The sequence below is a fragment of the Eubalaena glacialis genome, chromosome 1 (assembly GCF_028564815.1).
Source record: "Eubalaena glacialis isolate mEubGla1 chromosome 1, mEubGla1.1.hap2.+ XY, whole genome shotgun sequence".
Classification (NCBI taxonomy): domain Eukaryota; kingdom Metazoa; phylum Chordata; class Mammalia; order Artiodactyla; family Balaenidae; genus Eubalaena; species Eubalaena glacialis.
In genome coordinates, this window is record NC_083716.1 from 239,701,502 (window position 1) to 239,724,579 (window position 23,078).

The 23,078-nt window shown below is 57.4% G+C and overlaps 1 long non-coding RNA gene across 1 annotated transcript; it reads right to left on the minus strand.

Annotated features, from left to right (window-relative positions):
- Window positions 1–10,693: 10,693 nt before the first annotated feature.
- On the minus strand, window positions 10,694–22,319 carry LOC133090688 (uncharacterized). The gene is made up of 3 exons (XR_009700802.1): window positions 22,297–22,319; window positions 13,826–13,964; window positions 10,694–10,938 (listed from the first exon to the last, which is right to left on the minus strand). It is a non-coding gene; the product is annotated as an uncharacterized LOC133090688 (long non-coding RNA).
- Between the last annotated feature and the right edge of the window lie 759 nt (window positions 22,320–23,078).

Here is a 23,078-nt window from a genome sequence, read left to right on the forward strand (position 1 = left end):
GAGAAACCCCAGAATGCAGCCTTCTGAGTATCTGAGAGTCTGCCCGTCACACCTTTAACGAAGTTGAAACCTGAGGTGCAGGGCTGAGGGTGAAGGATTACAATGGGCCTGACTCCCTATATATTCGTTTGAATTTTCAATAAATTATTTTACGAGATTTGTCTCCAAAAGGCCACTTTGAGTCCATTTCCCTCAAGGTTCCCAGTCGGGCACAACGCACTTTGTTTCAAATGACCCCTTACACCCTCCTGCCCCCGGCTTGTCTCTGCGTGTTAGGATGATAAGAACGTGTGCTGAAGCTGTTTACTTTCCACCCCATCCCCATTTTAATGGCTTTATTGAGCTGTAATTTACATACCGTAACATATCCACAGAGTTGTGCAACCAACACCACCATGTAACTGTAGGACACCGTCACCCTCCCCCAAAGAAACCTCATGCCCATTTGCAGCCATTCCGCACACCCCCCCACCTCCCAGCCCTCGGCAGCCACAAATCTGCTCCCTGTCTCTTTAGATTTGTCTATTCTGGATACTTCATATAAATGGAATCACATAACATGTGGTCTCGTGTGACTGGCTTCTTTCACTTAGCGTAATGCTTTCCAGGTTCACTCATGTTGTAACACGGAGCAGAACTCCAGTCCTTTTTGTGGCCGAATAATATTCCGTTGCATGGATAGACCACGCTGTGTTCATCCATCCATCCGTCATTGGACTCTTGGGTTGTTTCCACCTTCCGGCTGCGGTGAGTAATGCTGCTGTAATCATCCATGTACAAGTTTCCGTAGGAACATGTGATTTCATGTCTCTTGAGTATATACTCAAGTGGAGTGGAATTGCCGGGTCATGTGGTAGCTCTATGTTTAACCTTTAAATGAACTACCGGACTTTTCCAAAGTGGCTGCAGCCGTTTCACTCCCCCACTGGCAGTGCATGAGACCCCCGTTTCCCCACCTCAGACGAGTCCTTCTACTTTTAAACAGGAACCTTCCAGGAGTGCGGCCCCTTGAGAGCAGTGGCCCTGCAGTCCCAGCAAGGAGAAAGCACTTGCTACCTTGTCAAACTCTACGCAAATAAATGTGGAAAATGGAAAAAATGAGCACTAGCCTAGGAAACATAATTTACTAAAACTAGCAAGGGTTGGGGGAGAGACCTAAATAGAACAATTGCCAGAAGAAAAAGAGAAATTTGTCAAGCAGCCATGTTCCAAAAAAGTACGAGACCCAGGCAATGTAACCAAGGAATTCTGCCCAACCCCCCTCCAAGAAAAACGGATCATTCCAACATCATTCACGCAGCTTTAGAGCGCAGACACAGACAGGTTCTGATTGGATCCAAGGTAAGCGTGATACTGATGTCAAAATCCAACATATATTGTACATAAAGATGGATCTCTTCTATGAAGACCCATGCAGAGATCCTAAATAAAATGCAAGCAAACAGCTTCTAGCCTGTTTGCACTTTTGGAGCATCCGACTCCATGAGAAGCAGGGCCTATTTCAGGGCGCAGTTACTGACACAATTCGTGGATTTGATGAAGACGTTTAATGAAATGCAACATTCATTCTCATTTAAAGTTTAAAAAGGTAACGAAATAGAAATAGGTGGAAACCTCCCTCACGTGATAAAGACACCTCCACCCCACACGAGCATCATGCTTGATGGGGAAATATACATCTTTGTCCCTAAGACCAAAGCAAGACAAATCCACCATCCGCCCTACTGTTTGGCATTGCTGCACAGGTGAGAAAAGGAAAGAAACCAGGGGCATTCAAACTGAAAAAAGAAAGGTAAAATTAATACTGTTTTCAGAGTATATGATTGCATACTTGGAAGAACAAATAAAATCAACTAAACATTGTTATAAGCCAAAGGAGAATTCTGCATGGTGACTAAGTACAAAAATAATATATAGAAATCTGTAGCTTTCATCAATACCCCTAATAATAAATTGTAGAAGATAGAAGAGAAGATCCCACTTGAAATAGCAGCAAGACTGATAAAATCCTAAGGAATAAATTCTACATGAAGAAAAATTTTACACAGATACGTTTTGAACGAATAAAAAGTCAGACTATGCCCTAGCTTAGACAGATTCAACATCATAAAGATGTCAGTTCTCCGTAGCTTCATCTAAAACATTAATGTGATTCCAATAAAAACACCAATAAAACATTTTAAATAGAAAAGGAAAAGTTTAAATGAAAGCATCATAATTAAAATCAGGTGGTACCGTCACGCATGTAAGCAGATAAATGCTGGACGAGGCATTCCTGATATCAACCCAAACACGCGGACCACGTCCTGTGTGGGGAGACCCGGGTTGTTCGGTGAATGACAGGCGATGTTGGGACAGCTAGAGCTGGCTGGGGGAACGCTTAGATATAGATCTCACATTTGACACCAGAAAAGTCAAAGATATAAATACCATGAAAGCATGAATGTTCAAAGGACCCGTGGGAGACTATTACATTTCCTTATCCCAGGGTAAGGAAGGCCTCTCTACACAAGACAAAATCTGAAGCCATAAAAACATGGTACAAAGTAACTGCTTAGGGGGACTTTTCTTCTGCTTAGGATGGAAGAAGCAACAAGAGAATGTCACTCCCACCGTGACATGAATAAGGCTTCAGAATCATCATTTTGGAGCCACTGGAGGAGCTGAGGTGGAAGGACAGCCCCGGGAGCCGAAATCCAGCGGACAAGACGCACAGCTGCCCCCAAGTTGGGAAGCAGAAATCGGCGGCGTTTTGACAAGTTCTCAGGACCCCATGGGGCTGACGTGGCGGTTTGGAAGCCCCAGGAGTCCAGACACAAGGGTCATGCTTGCTTAGGCCCTGCCGAGTCCTGGGGGCCGCCCAGGGGGCTTGGAGAGCCGCTCTGTGGCGCAGGGCACGGGGTGCCCATCCGGCGGCGATGGAGGGGCAGGTGGGCCAGGAGAGACCACCTGTGCCCCTGATTCCGTCTGATGCCAGGCAGGTGTCCTCTGCGTCAGGGGACAGTGGCCAGCCTGGCTTCGGGACACCAAAAATGAGGCTGGGGGTGCTGCCTTTGGGAGTGGGGTGGGATTGCATGCAAACCCTGCACTGGGTACCGTGGGGCGAAGGGGGGAAGACGGCAGAGGGAACCCTGGAGGCCCAGCACGTTCCGTCCTGGGGAGCATGTCCTGTGTCTGTCGTTTAGTCAGTAGGATCCACCAGGGTAGGTGTCAGTGTGGACAAAGGCGCTGTACCCTGCAGCATGTCAGCCCTGGGGGCAGCGGGGTGAAGGGTCTCCTGGAGCTCTTCAGTAAGTCTGCAATCACTTCAAGATGAAAAGTTGAAAAAACCGACAGCACTGAGAAGCAGTTTGCACGCTCTTTCCTTTCTGCATCCTCTATCCAGGGGGTGTCACGGTGAAAACTCGGCCCCAAGTTCCACCCTGCCCGTCAGGAGGGAATCCTTCTGCCAGCCCTGCGTGCCTGTGAAATGACCCGGGGCTGAGGGCTCTGGGCCCAAAAAACGGGAACACCCGCGTGCCCACACGTCTACGTGCGCACGGGACATACCGCGCACTGGGGCGAAAGTGTGCGGGGAACTGCAATTGGGGCAGCCGTGTGCACACGCGCACGGGCATGTGCACATGCGGAGGATGCAGACAGCACGTGTGCACAGCTCCACGTGTGTGTGTCCTGGCTGCAAGTCCAGGTCTAGGTGTGCCCCACTACAGACGCACAAACCCTCAAGAGGCCTCCAGGAGGCGGGGCACCAGCGGAAGGAGACGTGGCCCTGCACAGGCCCCAGTACCTCTGAACTCTGACCAAGGGATTTACTGTTTACTCAGAAACGCTAACTGCAAACGTTTTAAATAATGATTAGTGGTTCCTGGGGAGACCAGGTTCCAGCTGGGGGAGTCCCTTGGCGTTCACAGCACCTGGCACAGAGCAGGAGTCAGATAATGCTGGATGAATGCATGAAAGAGTGAACCAGTAAAGAAACAACGGAATGTCCCGGTTCCCCCTGCAGCTCCCCAACCTGCCCCCTGCCCCGCCTTCTGCCACCCGTCCTAGTCAAGCTCCTGGGCTCACCTCACTGGCCCCCCAGGGCAGGGACCCGCTCTCCTCATCTCCGGTGACAGAGCAGAACTCTTCCTCTCCCACCCCCTTTCTTCCCTCCTTGCAGCCACCTTGGGCCTGGCTGGCCCTGGGGCCACATGCACACGTTTTGCCCTTGGACCCAGGAACCCCAGCCCATCTCTGTTGTGGGAAGCAGAGACCTGGGAACCAGGGACCCCAATTCTGTCCAGGCCGTCCTCGTGGTCCCCCTGTAACCTCCTGCCCCCTCCCAGGGTGCCCCTGAAGGGTCTGTTAGCTGGCATCTCCGCACCACCATCCTACCCCAGGAGAAGGCAGGGCAAGCGGGGTGCCTAAGCCACGGCTTGGGGCCCAGACCCCCTGGCAGGACTGGGAGTGCTGAGGGGAGGGTCCCCGTGGAGGGGAGGGTCTGTTCAGCTTCTCTGGAAACGCAGCAAAGACGGAGGCTGTGCAGGACGAGGGGACGGCCCTGCTCGACAGCGGGCACCTGTGCCCAGCTTAGCGATGGGACGCTGTCCCCGCTCGCTGACCTTCAGGCGCTCGGGGGCACTAGCCTCCATGACCCCCAACCCCCGGCCCCACCCCGCTGCCTCCAAGCTGCATTTCTAGCCCCCGCTCTGGTCCGCGCCCCCCCGGGTCCACCCAGAGACCTTCTCCGCAGACCCCCGGCGCAGCTCTACACGGTGCGCCTGGCTGGAGAAAGAGGGGTGGCCCTTCCGGGAGGGGAAGGGCAGGTCAGACATGGGAGGGACAAAGGGCCCACGGGCCCTGCCCTGGGAGCCTGTGGCCTGTTCAGACCTTCTCGTCCTGCTGCAGGTCCCAGGCCAGCCAGGAGGGGTTGGGGGAGCAGGGCACTGAGCCCCACTGGAGTCCGCCATGCTCCGAGGCCACACGAGGGTCATGGCATCCCAGACCCTCCACGGTGGCCGCGTGTCCCTACCCCTCATGTCAGCACCCCAGGGGCCACCCCTGCCCTCCCGCATTTCTCCCCTTCCTCATCCCTCGCTGGGTACGGTTCTCTGAAACCTGACGGAGGGAAGGCAGCCTGCCTCACCAGGGATCCTCCTGGGCCGCCCACCGGAGCGCCCCTCACCCCAGCCTCATGGCCGTCATTTATGGGTCACGGGGTGGCTGCTCCTTCCCTCCAGGTCTCACGCTGTGGAGGGGAGGCGAGCAGGTGGGAAGATGGGTCCCAGCGGGGAGGGGGTCTGCCACAGCTGCACCCACCTCTGAGCAGGGCTGTGGGCTCATTCCCACCGAGCTCAGGCCCTGGCTTTGGGGCCCAGCCTCAGACAGGCTTCTGAGGGCCCTGGCCCACTGCCCAGCCCTCCACCTCACGGTGTAGCCACCCCCTACCTCCCATGCAGGACGTGGCCTGTATTCCTATCTCCTGCGTGTGTGTGGCGGGGGGCTATCTCAGGAACCCCCTGGAATTCAGCTCTTCTCCGCCATCGAGTTCCCAAGGGCCCAGGAACCACAAGGTCATAGCAGCCGTCCCCGCAAGACCTCAGAGTCGCAGGCACTGTCCTCCCCCTGCAGACTCTCCCCTTCCCACCGGGGGGAAGAGAGGGGGTGAGGCCCAGCTGCACCTGCTCCCCACCCCCCAGGGCAGGAGAATCTCAGGGAGAGGCCGAGACCAGGTCACCCAGGGCTGGATGCCGGGGTCCAAGAGGGGAGACAGAGGGGCCCACAAGAGTAGAGCTAGGCTCCCTCACGGTCGGCAGGGTGGGCAGCGGCTGGAAGGACTCGGGCTGAGTCTGAACACTGGACCCCAGCCTTGCCCTCGCCTGACCAGCCATGTGACCAGGCGGTGGCCTCACGTGGAAGGTGAGCGACACACAGGCCTCTACCCTGGGATGTCTGCCATGGGCAGGTTTCGAGGTTCAGAGCCCTCTGGGGGCCGTGGGCCTTTGGGTCCAGTCTGGGGTGAGCCCCAGGTCACTCCACCATGCCAGGGAGAGGCTCTCAAGACGCGTCCTGGGCCAGCAGGGACTTGCATGGACCTCCGCCCATCCCTTCTCTCTCTGTTATCACCGGGGACTGCTCCCCCGTGTGAGAGCTGAGGCTCCTGGAGGAGGGCCGGGTGGGGCGAGGGTCCACTCCTGGGCAGAGCCCTGGGCAAGCGTGGGGCCAGGGTGTGCCACGTCCTCCCCCGGTCCCGAGGTCCAGGTAAGCGGGGACGCCATGGCTGTGGAGAGCAGAGGCATCTGCAGGTGCGTCCTGGTGCTCTGGAGCCTGGGCGTCCCGAGGGCAATGGTCAGTTCATGTGACCCTCGGCTAAGCTTTGGTGCCGGTGATTCAATCGCACAGGAATCTAGGTGCTGCTGGGAAGCCAGTTGTAGACGGGCCAGCATCCGAGTCAGCTGGCTTCAGTAACGGAGGTGACCCGCATGACCCGGGCGGGCCCCCAGAAATCTCCTGGCTGATGATAAAGGTGCTGTTGCTTCCACCTCTCTGGCACGGTGGGGCTGTGAGGGCGGGGTGAGGGCCGCATTCCTGCAACAGCCCGAAGAGCTTCGGGCTTGTCCATTGTATAGACTGTGCTGGGGTCCAGGTAAGCTCTTCTTTTAATTAAGCATCTTCTGCTAAAAGTAAAGTTTGCAAACCACTGACGGAGCCAAGCCTCATCAATGCCCTGAAGGAGGCAGTGCAACCAGGGGAGAAAGAGGCCGGGCCGGTCAAGGGCAAAGCCAGGTGGGGGCAGCCCCACACACCCTGCGGCCTCAGCCTCTCCCTGTCTGGGTCTGGCGCTTCGGGCCAGGGTGGGAGAGGGACCTGGCAGGGAGCCCCCTGCAGCCGGGCCAGGCAGCCCGGCCCCTCTCCCTGCATCGATCACTGGCAGGCAGCCCCAGGTCTGTCATCAATCACCCAGGGTTGATGGAGCCTCACTTCTGGAAGATTCCAGAACAGTCTGCTTCACCGCTCCCATTCTTTCTCCAGAAGCGGGGTGGCGTCAGGGAGCTGTTGGTGGCCTCCTCTTCCCCCGCCCTGCGCCGACCTGGGGTGGGGCTCCAGGCCATTCTCCAGAGGCTGAGCCCCACCTCCATCGGCTGTGCATTTGGGACCCCGGGGAGGAGGGTTGGCTGTGGTGGTCTCGGGGCGTAGGGGATGTTGCCTGCCTGCCGCCCCGCTGATGCAGAGTTGGGAGCCACGGCCAATCCTAAGGACAGGCCAACCCCAAACCAGGGCAAGGCCCATGGGGCTTTGGAGCCCCCAGGGGTCTGCTCCCCACTCCCCATCCAGGGAACCCCTTGGAGGGTGGCCCCAGAGAAGGATTGGGGTGACAACATGGAAAGACACAGGAGGCGGAGATGCCTCCAGAAAAAGCATGCTGGTCCAGACAGGAATCCCTCAGATGTGCCCCAGCGCAGGCCCGGGTAGCAGAGAATCTAACCTCTCCCAAAACGAGGTCTGGTCACGGCCCCGGCTTCCAGGAGGTGAGCCCTGAGCCCTTGGAAGGTACCACCTAGTGGGGGTGGCTTTGTTCACCTGGGGACCTCGGTGACAAATGTGATGTGGGGTGCAGTCTTGGGATCATGTGGTATCAATTGACCTCAGGAGGGGCTGGACGCTGAGGTCAGCCACTTGGACAATCATCCATCAGTCAATGAATCGTGCTCACATAGCGGGGCTCCCGGAGAAACTCTGGACTCGGGCTGCAGTGAGCCCACGGTTGGCTGTGCTCCGGGCCCTGATCTCACGTGGATGTGGGGAGGCCGGCCACCCTACCTCCAAGAGAGGACAGTGGAAGCTTCCTGTCCGGCGTTTCTCCCAGGTTCTGCCCTCAGCTTCTGCCCATGGCTGCCTTTAACCTGTCTCCTTTCCCGGGAAAAACCATAACCCGGAGTGTAGCAGCCCCGGTGAGTTCTGAGAGTCTTCCTAGTGAATTACAGAACGTGAGGCTGGTCTCAGGGACCGCGGACTTGTCACTGATGTCAGAAACAGTCTTGTGTGGATTTTTCCCTCCCGCCTGGGCCGGGTAAACTCTGGACCCCACCTCCCAGAGCTGCTGCGGGGAGACTGGTCCTGCTGTCCCAGGGGGCCCCCGACGTGTGGTGGAGGTGCTGGAGGTCACCCACTTGCTCCTCTGAACACAAATGGCTGTGCTGGCAGGGCGGTGAAGATGGAAAGGGTCTGTAAACATCTAAACAAGCTCTGGCCACTGGCCCTCTGGGACTCAGGTTCCTTAGCTGGAGAACGGCGCAGCGGGGTCCCCGTACCGAGGCCACCTTCCAGGGCCACACTGCAGCCACACGGGGGGCCGGGCCAAGGCTCCACCTTCGCCCAGCGGGCCATCTGCACAGACCTCAATTTCAAACAGAATCAAAGTCTTTTTGGAGTTTGGGCAAAAATCTTGTGATTTTTCTTCTTTTCAAATAGTTTGGGCTTGGCAAGTCCCAAACTATACTTTGCCAAGCTCTCCTTCCTCCTGTAATTTAACGAAGAAAAAAAAACAAGACGCCAAACCACTGTGCATTTCAAGGGAAACTCGGTCTGTGTGCCACTTCTGCCGCGTCATCAAAATCACGGTTTGGAGAATTGACGTCGGGTCCAACGGCCTCGCAGAGCCTTTCCCCGAGTTTGGTCGTTTTCTATTTTATCATTTTATTTTTAATCCGTCCATGAGGTGCTGTCTCTGCAGGGAGTTGGGAGCCGGCCAGGCCGCAGGTGGCCAGGTGATCCCTGCCGAGAACCCCTCCCCAGGGCTGCCAGGCCTGAGGGCCGGTACCCGGGAGCCGGCGGGCCAGACCCCAGCTGTGGGCGGAAGGGGGACAGCCGGTGAGGGGTCCTGGGTTGGGAGCTGCCGCCCTCCGCCCTGCCCGTCGCCTTCAGAGGCTAGGGACCCAGTACAGTCTCCTGACTCCCTGTGGCAGGACAGACAGACTTGCTGACACCACCCACAGGGCCCAGAGGGACTCAGTGGGCTCTGCTCCGTGCTCCGGGGGCTAACAAGGAAGGGCTGCTCTACCACGGTGGGGTCTGGGGAAGGATGAGGGCCTCGGGATCATGGCTGGTGCTTGACCTGCATCTTGCCCTCTGGGGGGTTCCCTGGGAAAACAAAGGATAGAAGGGTGGCCTCCTGGGTGAGCAGACCCCAGGCAGGGGAGACGCCAGAGGGGTAGGACCCCTGGCTGAGCTCTTGGGACAGGCAGGCAGGATCTGCTGTCTGGTCCATTTGACTTGTGCTGCCAGGGCTCCCCCTCAACGAGCCCCGTGTGTCCTGCATCCGTGGGTTTTCCGTGGCCCTCAGCGGAGGAGGGATCCTGCAGGGCCTACACAATCTGCAGATGGGCGGGTGCCATGCCCCAGGGAGCCGCCGAGCCACACGCCTCTGCGTAATGACAAGGCACCAGCCCGCTTACGGGGCCGGGAGCCAAGCGTCCGCAGCTTTGAGCAGTGGTTTCTGCTCGGATTAAGGGATGCACGTCTTCATTTCCACCACGTGACCCGTTCTGCAGATCTGCCCGGGGGCACCGGCCTGCTGGGGACACCAGGCCCACAAAGTCAGGCGCAGGCCAGCGCCCAGACCTCATGAGGGGAGGCTTCCACCCTCCAGCCCTGGCACGGCGCTCAGCCGTGCACCCCCAAGTTCAAAATTCCACAGGACCTACTGTACAAAGATGTGCGGGGAGAGGCTGCAGACCCCTGGGTCTCAGCTGCTGGACATGGGGGGTTCCGGGGTGGGTGACTCCACCCATTTGGGACACACAAGACATAGGACACTGGAGGCTCCCAGACAGGCCTTTGCTCAGTGACTCACTCGAGCAGGAGCCCCCCTCCCGAGCAGGTGGAGTCCCTCCTGGAGACCCCGCCCGTTTCCAGGCAACCCCGGAGACCCCGCCCGTTTCCAGGCAACCCCGGAAAGGCCACACCAGCCTCCCCAAGGCAGGACGGTGCCGCCGTGAGCACGGGCGATGACGACTGGGGACACTAAGCAGGCCACAGAAAGCCCGGGGCAGGACAGGAGGGGGCCAGGGTTCTACAGGGAACTTTCCAGACTGTGGGACACACAGCACCAGAAGCTGCCTAAGGCAGGCCAGGCCCGACAGGTGCTGTCCGTCACACCCTGGCTGAACAGCAGCCAGAGGTACACGGGGGACAGAGCCACTGATGCCCCTCTGACCCCACAGTCACAGCGATGTGGCTACCTGCCCTGAGCCCAGCAGGGAGCCCCGGGGCAGGAGAAGTCACCCAGACCATCAGAACCAGAGGGCTTGGGGGCTGACCTCAGCAAACCACAGCCAGGATGGGGTTGAAAACACCTGCATTTCATGTAGGGTTTAATCCTGGGACAGAAGGATGGCTCGGCATCAGTAAATCTATAAATATAACCCACTATGTTAAGAAGTGAGGAGAAAAAAATATGATCATCTTAAAGGTGTTGAAAGCATTTCATATCCTTTCCTACTAAAAACTTTGAAATTTCTTAGCAAGAAAAGAATGGAGCAAACCTCCCTAACTTGATAAAGATTTCTTCTAGAAACCTTCAGCCAAAGTCATGATTAACGGTAAAACTTTAAAAGCATCCCCCTTAACAGTCAGGAGAACAGACAAGGGTCTCCATCGTTACCAATATTTTTTTTATAAAGTTATTTATTTATTTTTATTTTTGGCTGTGTTGGGTCTTCGTCGCTATGCACAGGCTTTCTCTAGTTGCGGCGAGCAGGGGCTACTCTTCGTCACGGTGCACGGACTTCTCCTTGCGGTGGCTTCTCCTCTTGCAGAGCATGGGCTCTAGGCACACGGGCTTCAGCAGTTGGGGCTCGCGGGCTCTAGAGCGCAGGCTCAGTAGTTGTGGCGCACGTGCTTAGTTGCTCCACGGCATGTGGGGTCTTCCCGGCCCAGGGATCGAACCCGTGTCCCCTGCATTGGCAGGCAGATTCTTAACCACTGCACCACCAGGGAAGTCCCACCAATATTTTTATAACATTTCATCTTTTACCAGTATTACACTCGAGATCATAGTCAAGGCAGTAATATATATACTTTAAAAAAAGAACTGAAAGCCATAAATATTTGAAAATAAAAAGATCAAGCCATGACTAACTGTAGGTGCTATCGAGAAATCAGAAGGGGGCCAACTGAAAAGCTGTTTGAATTCCCTGGGGGTCCAGTGGTTAAGACTCGGCACTTTCACTGCCGAGGGCCCAGGTTCGATCCCTGGTCAGGGAACTAAGATCCCACAAGCTGCGCAGTGCGGCCAAAAATATATATATATATATATATATATATATATATATATAAATATATATATCAATGTTAGAACTAATTATATAATTTAGTCAAGTTGTGAGGTCAAAAAGCAACATTCAATAGTCACTAACTTTCCTGTACAAGTAATGACTGATGAAAATACATTGTCAAAAATGTCACAAGAGCCAAAAAAATCTAAAAATAAATCCAAAAAAATGTAAAAGGCCTAGATCAGGGGTCCCCAACCCCCGGGCCACGGACCACTACCAGTACATCGCCTGTTAGGAACCGGGCCGCACAGCAGGAGGTGAACAGGGGGCGAGCGAGTGAAGCTTCATCTGTATTTACAGCCGCTCCTCATGGCTCGCATTACCGCCTGAGCTCCGCCTCCTGTCAGCATTATGGGGAGTTGTATAATTATTTCATTATGTATTACAACGTAATAATAATAGAAATAAAGTGCACAACGAATGTAATGCACTTAAGTCATCCCGAAACCATCCCCCCAACCCCAGCCCGCGGAAAAACTGTTTTCCACAAAACTGGTCCCTGGTGCCAAAAAGGTTGAGGACCGCTGGCCTACATGATAAAAATTATAAAACTTCATTGAAAAGCAATTTTTTTAAAAAACTGAATAAAGGGAGAAATTTGAAATACGTAAGATTCTCAATTTTGAGAAAAAAAATCAATTCTCCCAAAACTAGCCTACACATTCAGGGCAATTCATGAGACTTCAGGTCGAGCCCAAAGTTCTTACAGAGGAGAACATTTGAAAGAATAGCCGAGAAATTTTGAAAATTAAGAAATATGTGTCCTATTAAACTATGGTATTTGAAACAGTGAGGTTTTGGTCCAGACGGAAACCTGCACAGAGATGGGAGGATGGGAGTCCGGAAACACACCTGTGTGGGTTAGAATTCATGTGGACTGATTCACATGGTTGCGGGCGAGGTGGAATCTGCAATGGAGACTCCAGGTGAGAGACTGGTCTTTGATCCATAGAGAACTCCTCAAATATCAATACAGAAAGACCAACAACAAAGGTGGAAGATGGCAAAGGGCTCGGATAGATGGGCCCCAGGAAACACGCAAGGTGCCACGAACTTATGAGAACATCTCAACCTCCCAATCCTAGGGAAGCACAGATGGAAACACTCGTGAGATTCACCTGTCGTCCAGGTGGGCACATGACAAGGGGCTTCACCTGGCCCGGTGTTTCGGAAGGACAATTTGGCCATGTTTATTTAAAATATTAAAGGGCACACCCCATAACTCAGCAGACGTGTTTCTGATCATCTGTTCTATAGAAGAACTCATGTGTGCTCACATAGACTCACTGGTGGGGTTTAATGTCGATTTGTCTGAAATAACAGAACTCTCGAGCAGAGGCGTGGTTGAATAGAAGGAGAATGCGGCCGCTTTTCAGAATGAAGAGGAAACAAACAGAAAGGACAGGGAGATCTGGACATACGAATGTGAAATGACCACCAGGACTTAGGGTTCAGTTGAAAATGCTCCACAACAATATGCCTGATAGACCTGAACTATTAGGGTCTCTCAGATGCCCAGATAAGACCCAGAGAAAGTTCTAGAAGGGCATGCCTGCAGTGTTAACCTCAATACTCTGGATGGAGGGTGTGATTTGGGGTGTGAACAGGAACTTTATTTTTCGTCATACACTTCTGAATTTGGAGTTATAACAATCACATACACATACGCTACTAGAGTATTTTTTTAAGTTTTTAGGAAGCTTTAAATTCTGGCTGTTGGTCATGCACACCGGATCTTGGCTGAGAGCAGCGGGCTTCGGCCTGCTCAGCCACCTCTCACTCCAGCACCTCTGCCCACTCCGGCAGGGGCTGCAGCAAATAGTCTCCCTACCCGAGGACCTGCGGGAGACCCTCCTGAGTGGGCAGTCCTTTCACCTGTCCAAACCAAGCGTGTCACCTGTAAGTCCCAGGATCCCGGGCCACCCTGCTACCCCGTACATAACTGCACTCCCGGCGCCGGGGGCACCCAACCCGGCTCCTGCCTGGTGTCCCCGGGTGTTTCTGACCACTGCGGGGGGTGGGCAGGGGGCTGGCAAGGTCTCTGGTTTTGAAGTGCATTTTCCACAATTGCAGTTAAGTCAGAATACCCAATCTGGACAGCTTGAAGGTGCAGACGTAGGAATGGTCATTTGGTGAGACTAGCTCCTTCCAGAAAATCCGCAGGCAGGGTGGGAAGGCGCCTGAGGCTGGGGGTCTCTCTGAGGCAACGGGAGGGTCAGCAAGCAGGCTGGCCGGCGACCACCGCTCTGAGCCTCATTCTGAATGCAGCCCTGAGGGGCATGTCCCACCCCCACAGGAGAGGCCCCTGAGGATGAAGCGGCAGGACATCGGGGGTCTTCATGGCCTGGACCAGGGCACGAGGGACACGTGCAGGGTGTGAACACTCAGGTGAGGGCCAGCCTGTGCTGGTCAGACCAAAGGCGACTATCCCCCCTGGGAGTCCCTGAGCCAGGGAGCCAGAGGTGGAGGGTCAGGGGAGGGGGGTGATGGGGAGCAGCCTCCCTCACCTGTGGCTGGGCTGGCTGCCGGCTTAGAGGACGGATGGAGGATGGATACGCCAGCTCCTGCTGTGAGCTCCGCGGCCTGCTGTGGCTCATGACCTGGCGGTGACGAGTCAGTGGCACACGGAGAAGCCTCTGCGGGAACCTGACATTGCAAAGACATTGCTCTTGCCTGTTATGAAAGGGTAGGTCGACTCCCAGTGGGTGGGAAACCAAAAACTCAGAGCCTGAGCAGCTCTTCTCGTGCCAGGCGCTTCCCCTCCCCACCCCTTCCCTCCCGCCCAGGGGACCTGCCTTCGAGGTGACAAATGCAGATCCCCACCAGGGCTGGAGTTAAAGCGAGGACACACTACCAGATTGCCTCCTTCCCCTGTAACTCCGGTGTCCCTCGCTGTCCCCACTCTGGAAGGTACTGTCGCAACAGCTTATCACAGGGACGTCCCAGGAGGATTGCTCATGCCAGGTGTGCTCTCAGGCTTCACACAAATTAATTAGACTTACGAAGAATGACAACCCTGGGTTTTTTTTGGTGGGGAGCCGGTTACGTAAAATTCACATAACATAAAATGAACCATTTTAAAGCATACAATTCGGTGGCATTTGGTACCGTCACAATGTTGTGCAACCACCACCTCTCTCTGGTTCCAGAACGTTCTCAACACCCCAGAAGGGAGCCTCACACCCACTGGCAGTCACTCCACACTCACCGCCTCCCCCAGCCCCGGGCTGCTACCAACCTGTTTTCTGCCCCTGTGGATTTCTCTCCTCCAGACATTTCGTATGAGAGGAGTCAGACAACACGTGCCTTTTGTGACTGGCTTCTTTCACTGAGCGTAATGATTTCGAGGTTCATCCGGGTTGCAGGCTGTGTCAGCACTTCATTCCTTTTTATGGATGACTACTACTCCATTGTGTGGATAGACCACACTTGCTTTAACCACTCATTAGCTGATGGACATTGGGGTTGTTTCCACATTTTAGCTGCTGTGAATAATGCTGCTATGAACATTCGTGTACAACTTTTTGTCTGACTACCTGTTTTCAGTTCTTTGGGGTATATATACTTAGGAGTACAATAGCTAGGTCAAATGGGAATTCTCTTTTTCTTTTTAAGGACCCACCAAACTGTTTTGCCCAGTGGCTGCACCATTTTACATTCCCATCAGCAATGTACGGCAGTTCCAAATTCTCCACATCCTGGCCAACATTTGTTATTTTCCATCTTTTTTATTGTATCCATCCTAGTGGGTATGAAATGGTACTTCCTTGTGGTTTTGATTTGCATTTCCGTAATGACTAATGATGTTGAGCATCTTTTCATGTACTTTTGGCTATTTGCATATTTTCTTTGGAAAAATGCCACTCAAGTCCTCTGCCCATTGTTTAATTGGGTTGTTTGACCTTCTATGGTTGTGTTGTAAGAGTTCTTGTATATATATATATACATATATATAAAATATGTACATATATTATATATTTAGTTAATTTATAATATATACACATAGATCTAGACACTAGATCTGTATCAGAGATGTAAACTGCAAACATTTTCTCCCACCCTGTGGGTTGTCCTTTCACTTTCTTGACTGTGTCCCTTGATGCATAGAAGTTTCTAATTTTGATGAAGAAGTCCAATGTATCAATTTTTTTCTTTTGTTGCCTGTGCTTTTGGTGTCCTAGCTAAAAACTCATCGCCAAATCCAAGGTCATGAAGATCGACCCCTGTTTTCTTCTAAGAGTTTTATAGTTTTAGCTCTTCCCATTTAGGTCTTTGATCCATTTTGAGTTAATTTTTGTGTATGGTGTGAGCTAGGGGTCTAACTTCATTATCCCAGCACCATTTGTTGAAGGGACTATTCTCTCTCTCAGTGAATGGTCTCCACACCCTTGCTGAAAACCAATTGACCACAGACATGCACGGGCTTATTTCTATTCCATTGGTCTATGTCTTTATGCCAGTATCACGCTATCTGATTACTGTAGCTTTGTAGTGGGTTTTGAAATTGAGAAATGTAACTCCTTCAACTTTGTTGTCCCTTTTTAAGGTTATTTGGCTATTCACGAACAACCTTGTATCGTGCCCATTTTTCCTATGAGATAATGGAGAAAGCAAAAGACACAGTGCCCTCCTGGGGTGGCTCAGCTGGGCACCGGCAGTTTGGGCACCAGCAGTGTTGGAGGGGATGAGGGGAGAGGGCTCGGGGGCCGGGAGAGGGCTCGGGGCCCAGGCAAGAGCACTGGGTCTGCGGGCCGGGGAGCACCTCCAGGGGCTGCCTTGACCTGGCTCTGGGGCTCCTGGGGCTGAGGGCACAGTGGGCAGGCACCTCAGGCCACCCTCCCCGGCTCCAGCCCCAGCCTCAGGCCGGGGGACCCCTTTGATCTGGGGCCCTCGGGAAGGGCTAGGCTGCCCCGTCTGTCCCCTTCTCGGGGACACCTTTGCCAGATTCTCACTGAAGGGCAGGCACCAAGGAGACAGGCAAGCTGGTCAATGTCACCATCCAGTCTAAGCCACCAACTGCCTCCATGGAGGGGACACTTGACCTCCAGTGCCCCCTGCCTCCCAGCAAAGGTGGGCCATGGCCATGTCCTGCTCACCCAGAACTGGCCCAGGTCTGGGGCACTCGGGCTGAGCTTGGCTGTAGGAACGACCCAACAGGCCAGGTCATGGCTGCAGGCTGTGGTCACCAGCCTCCCCTTTCTCACCCAACTCCTCAGCCGTGTTGTTCCAGCCGGTGCCTCCTTTATCCATGGGGATGTCCCTGCTGTGCTGGGGGACGGGGGGCTGTAGCCTCCTGTAATCAGGGCCAGGGCCGGAACCTTCCCTCACCTTGGGTTTCACCCAGGACAGCAGGGCAGGACGAGGCCGAACTGCTCCCCACGCCATCCTCCCCAGCAGCGCACCCCTCACTCTGGAAGTAGCCTGCCCCTTGACTACCCCTCCCTCCCACCTTCCTCCCGTTTCCAGGGGTAGGGGCCTCTGGCTCAGCGTCAGATGTCCTCTCCCACCCAGGAGGCTTCTACTCTTGCACAGAGAGTCAGAGCCCGGCAGCGTCACTGGCAGACCACGGCGGCTGGAATCTTCTCTCAGCCCCACCCGCCAGAGCCACCCCTCGGGGTCCAGAAGACCCGAGTTCCCACCCTGGGACTCAGTGCACCTGCCAAGGTTGCAAGACCCTGCTCCTCGGACCCTGCAGGGCCCCCCAGGAGAAAGCACTTCCCTGTGGGCCCACACTCCGTCCCCTCCCTGGCTCTGCCCCGGCCCCAGCTTCACACAGCGCGTGGTGGTCTGAGCGTTGGGTGGCTGGGCTGGGTCCTGACCACACAGGCTGGGGGCCTCCTCAGCCCGGTGTGCGGGCCCCGCCCCCAGCCCGTGGGCTGCCCACCAAGGCCACTGAGGCCAGAGCCACCTCCCCACTGTTCTCTGCTCCTCCCAGGCTGGCTGACAAGGGCCCCCAGCCTGGCCACCTCTCCCGTCCTCCCTGCCGACTCAGCCCCTTCTCTCAGGCGGACTCCCTGGGGAAGACCCTCGGACCGACGGCCCTGCAGCCCGGGGCACCTTTGTGAGGAGCAGCAAAGATTGGGACAGCCAGCCAGAGAGAGGTCCGTTCCTGAAGCACCACTCAACGGCCGCGTGGTGCAGAGGAATCATCGTGTCCTGGGCATGCTGGGGTCTTGGCCCACGAGTCGAGCACGGGGTCCGCGCCTCCAGGAGCTCAGGGAGCATCTAGGTGAGTGAGCAAGGTCACATCCGAAGAGCAAGGTGATGCCTTGTTTCAGATGCCGATTTGTCTCTTCCTAAAAATGACAACTGGAATCTGGGTCCTCCTTCGGCCACGTGGTGGACCCTGGTCCTCCTGGGCCAGCTCCTCCCAGGGGCGAGTCCTCCACGGGGTTCTCAGAGGATGCCTCGAACTTGACCAAGCCCTGGAAATTGCTCTTTGCTTTGGGGACCCAGCAACCCCTGAGGGATGTCCACACTCTCCGGGTGATGAAGGAATGCTGGAAGGCCTCAAGTGCGGAAGACTGACTTCCCTCAAGGTTCCTCGAGGTCTCAGGTGCTGCATCTGCGTGGACACATACGTCCTCGGTCCCAAACCTCTGGGGCTGGCAGCAACCTCAGACCTGCCCCAAGACGAGTGGAAGATTCCGGGAGTGAGCCAGGGCTGTCTGGGGCGGAGGGAGTGGCCTGGTTTGGTTTAATGTGCCGGTCAGCCGGTCAGCCGCAAAACAAGGAGCGGCCGAGGGCTCTCTGGCATCGCCCTGCAGGCAGAGTCTCTGCGGGCTTTTGGTAGAAGCTGGTTTTAGAGCCAGCAGCCTGACCGTATGGATTGGAGGAAGAAAAGATGAGAAGCCAGCGACGGTCCCGGAGGGAAGAGGTGCGGAGGGGCGCACGGAACCAGGCAGGGAGGGCCGGCCAGCCCAGCCGGAAAGCAGCAAGCTCCCGGTGGCCTGGGCCTGCCAGGAGGGCTTCGCCCCAACATGTCACACGGTGCCTGGACACCCCAGGTCCCGGCTCAGCCCTCCCCAGGGGACGGGCCAAGGAGCCGGGGCGAGGAAGGCGGCACAGGGAAGAGCGCGCCAGGCGGGCCCAGAGCTGAGGGCGGGGCCTTCTCCTCCAGCGGGTGCGCAGACCCCAGACTCGGCACGGGCTGTGCAGGGCCCCCACCCCCGCGCAGCTCCTTCCCGGCGCGCCCCGCGTGCACGAGAGGCCTGCCCAGGCTTCTGGCAGATCAAAGGGCCCCGCAGAGCTGAGCAGGCTGCCAACAAGTCTGCCTTAAAATCTGAGCCCGGCAGGGGTTGGAGCGAGGGGCAGGGGGACACGTAGGACCACCCTACGTGCGGAACAACAGCACCCACGTTTTGTGTGACCTGCTGACCCCACGGTGCTCAGCTTGGGCCTCCTCCACCCTCCCTGCTCCCGAGAGGCAGCCCCTGCCCCGGCTTGGGGAGCAGCTCGGTCTCAGAGCAGAGTCAGTCTTCTGGGGGTTGGGGACGAGGCCCACGTCTGGGGGGCCTCCAGAGTCCCACTGAGTGTCTGGGCAGAGTCGGGGCCAACTTTGGGGTCTCCACACTGGGGCAATCCCGGGGTGGCCTTGGGCCGAGACCCTTCATAAGGACAAGAGACGCATTCCCGAGCTGCCGAGTGAGGGACTCTGTTTTCCCACCTCCCCGCAGAGGCAGGGAGCTGCAGTAAACCAGTGGCAGCCACCAGGCCCAGGGGCTGGCTCCCCCTCCCACCCCCAGGCTCTAGGGAACTCTGTCAGGGACCCGGATTCCGTCTGCAGGACGCCCCGCCCGGCGAAGCCTCTGCTCAGCCAGTGTCACATGCCCCTCTATCCGCCACACCCCGTGGCGTCCACTTCCTCTCTCAGGCTGCTGCCTGGGGGCCCGTGCCCTACAGAGGTGGGGGGACCCTGTGTCCTCTGCTGACTCCCAGGGCATCACCACACCTCCGGGGCCCCAGTGGGTCAGGGTGTGGCAGCCTAGCTGTCCTGCCCAGTGCCCTCTGACCCCGTGCCTTACTGCCAACACGACAGGGCCCTCGTTAGGGACACAGCTGGCAGTGATGGTCGTGAGCAGACACGTGGATGGAATTGCTCGATCTATCTGAAAACTTGCTTTTGGGGTTCCCCTGTTGCTCCGCAATAGCTGGGGAAGGGGAGCACCGGCCCGTGGGAATCCAGAGCTGGAGGCCAGCAGGCCGGCAGCCCTAATGTGTGGATCTGGCGACCCGCTCACTCCCCATGTCTTCTGAGCAGCCAGGGCCCAGCGTGCCCTGACCCCTCCCTGGCCGGAGACAGGAAGTGGGGGGCAGGGTGCTGCCCTCCAGGACTCGGGGTCACTCCTCGAGAAGACGGAAACGTGGGAGAGCACAGGCCCCCTTCCGAGATGACTCTAAATGGTCCCTTTCTTCTCAGCCCTCCCTTGGTGTAAGCAGAGGGCAAATCCAGCCCCCATCACACACCCACTCGTTCAGGGACGATGCCACTTCCTTTTCATGAGCAAACCACTCACTCCTTCCTCCCTTCCTTCCATTGCACGTCTGTGTCTGCACGTCTGTGCCCGCACCTCTGGCAGACCAGGGCCCCAAAGCAGGAGGTGGTGGTCTTGGTTGGAGCCACAGCTGCCATGTGTGGGCTCACGAGGCCCTCCCCAGTGTAACCCGGCCCTGGCTCCCGAAGCCCAGGCTGCGTGGGCATCCCTCGCCCTGGGCTGCCCCAGACGGGCACTAGATCTGAACGGCAGGGCCGGGGCAGTAAGTGGGGGCCTGGCAGAGGCAGCTGTGTCTCAGGAACAGCGGAGTCCCAGCAGCTGGCACTGGGGCAGCTCCTCTGGGCTTCATGACCGGGGATGGGGTCCCTTCCCTCTCCCAGTGACAGTGTCCACGTCTGTACAACATAAGCACTCCCCTGGGTGGGGCAGCAAGGAAGGAGGCTCTGCGGGCCGGACGACTGGACGGAAGAGGGGAAGGAACACTGCAGGTGCACAGGCATCTCCTCTCCAGGCCCCCAAAGCCCCGTGACCTGGCAGAGCCGCCTCGAGCCGTGACCACCTAGCAGTCAGCTGCCTCCACACCTGGCCTTCCAGCTCCTTGTCATCAAGGCCCTCTGGCAGGGGCCGGCCCCATCCAGAGCCGGAAGGATGGTCCCGCCTGCCATCCCTCTGGGCCACAGGCCAACACCGTGGCAGAGCCTTCATCACTGCCTCCTCCCAGGCCCTGAGAATGGGCCCCCCAGGAGCTGGGTCCACGCTGGGTCCACAGCAGCAGCATCTCTCCCGCACAGGCACAGACCTCCCTCCTAGATCCTCACAGAGGAAATAAGGAAACTAAGCCGAGTGCCACATCCAGAATCACACTGCTGACGAGCGGGAGGGCTGGGATTTGAACTCAGGTCTGTTCCTTTCGCTCCGGGACAGGACCAGGGAGTCAGCTAGTGCCAGCTACCAAGATGATGCATTTCCTTTCCTCATGTTGGCTTTCTGTTACTTTCAGTCATCAAGTGCCCTGATGATGGAAAACTGGCAAGAAACTGCACCTGGTGGGGAGGCACGCATGTGCCCTGGGAAGAACCTCCGCCCCAGCCTGGACCCTGGCCTCCCCTCGGCCCCCTCAAGTGCATGGAGGCTGATCACCCAAGAAGCCACCCAACGTGGAGGAGACCAAGAGGAACACAGCCAGAGCCCCGCACCCCTGGGGAGGGGAGGGTGCCCGGCCGCCATTCCCAGTTTTCCTTACAGCCATTCTCCAGAGGGACACTGCAGCCCTCACTTACCCGGCTCCCCTCTACATCAGGGAAATGAGAGCTCGGATCCAGCTGGGGGCGTGTCTCCTCACTAGGGGACACTAGGGGAAGGGCCCTGGCTGCGAGGGTCGTGACCTCTGAAGGGGAACAACACAGGGACCTTGCAGGCAGTGGTGAGGATTCCTCTAGGGGATGGAGTCATCGTACACCTGGGAGGGGCGTGTGCAGGGGCCGTGCCCGTGACCGCCATGTCCTGAAAACCAGCCACGTGAGCATGGCACGTGGACATTCTGGCCACACCACTGTCTGGAGGCCCAGAAACGCACTGGGCGCTGACGCCACCCTGACAAACCTCCCCGTCTGGCCGGATTAAGAGGAGGCGACAGATCCCCATAACAACAACAGTAAGTATGTGTGACTCTATCGAGCCTCAGGCCGTCCGGCTCCTGCCCGACCCGGAAGCACGTGGCTGGAGGTGAGCTCCTAAAGAGAAGGCGGGGGCAGGGGCCAGGTGGCCTGAGCCAGGCGGGCACAGGGGAGGCATGCAGGCAGCTGTGCCAGGCACAGGCAAGCAGGAGCAGGCTGGCCTGAGCGCTGCACGGGGTCTGTGAGTCACCAGCATGACCGGGTGGCAGGTGCGTGAGGAGGGCCAGAGGCCAGCACACTGGGGTAGGGGCCTCCCAGCCCCTCTCTCACACAATGACTCAGTGTCTCTGGGCGAGGGGGTAGAAGACTGCAAGCCCCCTCTTGAGGCTGCTGAGCCCACCACTCTGGGAACCCCAGGGGAGGGATGGAGCCCTCCTTCCTACCCACAGTGGACAAGCTCCCCCCGCTGTGAGGTGAAACAGTAAGCCCCCAGGTTCAAGGTTTGGGCACCCTTATTGGCACATGGTGGTTATCCTGGGGTCCTCTTCCAAGGGTGCCTATTTATTTGCTTTCCCCCCATTTCAACCAATCAGGCATCTGGGGTCATGGCGTGGTGGTCTCTGGGGCCTTTGCCCACGTATCAGGAGAGCAGGAATGAGGTGGGGGAGGGCAGCAGCCGGGAAGAAAGAAACGGAGGCGCCCTCAGCTCCCGGCGCCCGTCCCCCCCCCCACCACCCCGGCCTCTCACCTCGCTTCCCACGGCCCGCATCCCCACCGTCTGCGGCTACCAGCACTGTCCACCCGCCCTGGACGGTCCCCCGCCGCCTCACTCACTGTCACGCCCTCCTCAGCCCCCAGCAATCTGACCTGTTGTCGGCCCGACGCCATCCCTTCCCCAAGAGGTCACCTGGCACCGCCCAGCTGCCCAAGCCAACGGAAAAGCTTCTGCCCACCTCGCTCGCTTCTCGAGCACCCAAAGCATCACGTGGAGGGGACACAAAACCGGCTGACGATCTCCAACAACTAACTCGTTGGTTGCCTCTACGCAGGAACGGGCGCGTGCGAGGTCTACTCTTGGCTAGTTTCCCACGTACAGCCCCCCACTCTCCTCCACAAAAAAAATCAAGTGTGAGCTGGAGCCGCGGGAGAGGCGGCTGAAATGGGCGTGGGGGCGAGGGGCCGTAAAGGGGTGCAGGCGGGGGACAAAGGGGACCAAGGCTGTGGGAGCGGACGCGCGAGGTACGCGGCCAGGGTGCAGGAAGGCACGGCCTGATCCGAGGAGAGGGAAGACGGGAGGGATGCCGACTTCGGCTGGGGGCGGGGAAGCCCCTGATAGGCGCGCGGAAGGCGTGATGTCACGTCCGGCGGGGGAAGCCCTGCCTCAGCACCCCCGCCCCCGCCCCCACAGGTGGTGCCGCCGCCCCGGGCGCTGGGCGTGGAGGGCCCGCCCTCGGGGACCCCGGACACGGCCCGCGCGCTCCCGGCCACCCCGCTTCCCTCCAGCAGTCAACAGATCCGCGCGAGCCGGGCGGCCCCGGGAGCAGGAGGGGAGTCCCGTGCGCCTCGGATCGCGCCCCCGCGCCGCGCCCCGCCCCGCCCCGCCCCGCCCCGCCCCGCCCCTGCGCGTTCCGCCCCGCGCGCCCCTCCCC